The sequence below is a fragment of the Lupinus angustifolius genome, chromosome LG19 (assembly GCF_001865875.1).
Source record: "Lupinus angustifolius cultivar Tanjil chromosome LG19, LupAngTanjil_v1.0, whole genome shotgun sequence".
NCBI classification, from domain to species: domain Eukaryota; kingdom Viridiplantae; phylum Streptophyta; class Magnoliopsida; order Fabales; family Fabaceae; genus Lupinus; species Lupinus angustifolius.
The window spans coordinates 6,295,013-6,295,697 of NC_032027.1; positions in this window are offsets into that span (position 1 = coordinate 6,295,013).

Below are 685 nucleotides of genomic sequence, written 5' to 3' on the forward strand. Positions count from 1 at the left end.
TTTCTTCCTACTTTTTATATATTATATATTTTATATGCTAATAATAATTTAATATTAATTAGTGATTGGTTCATGTCGCTACCCCACTAAAATTGAGTGTTTACAACATCTATGTTTTGTTATGTTAAAAAGTAATAGTCATTGAACATTAGATGAAATTGAAATCATTTTTCACATTCAAATTATTTCTTTACATTAATCTATCTATATAATATGTGCGTTTTAACTATGTGAATACATGGGTAATACATGGGTAACATGTGTTTTCTTAGTAATGTGAATGTACGGGTAACATGTGTTTTCTTAGTAATGTGAATGCACGGGTCATATGTATTTAATTACTATCATTATATTATTTAATTAAAAGATAACAATGGTATATATATTCATGAAAAATATATGTATTTTAATTAGTAACAATAGTATATATATTCATGAAAAATATATGTATTTTAATTAGTAATATAACAAATCAATTATTAGACTCTTTTTATTATTTTGATTAAATTTATCAGAAAAAATATATGTCATATCCTAACTTAGTGTGTTTTTAATTTATGAGTTATTTTCATACAATGGTTATTAGCTAAAACATAATCAAATAAATAACATTTAATTATACAATATTTGAATGCTAAAAATATATTCAAATATTTATACACAATGAACATTATATAGAGAATAT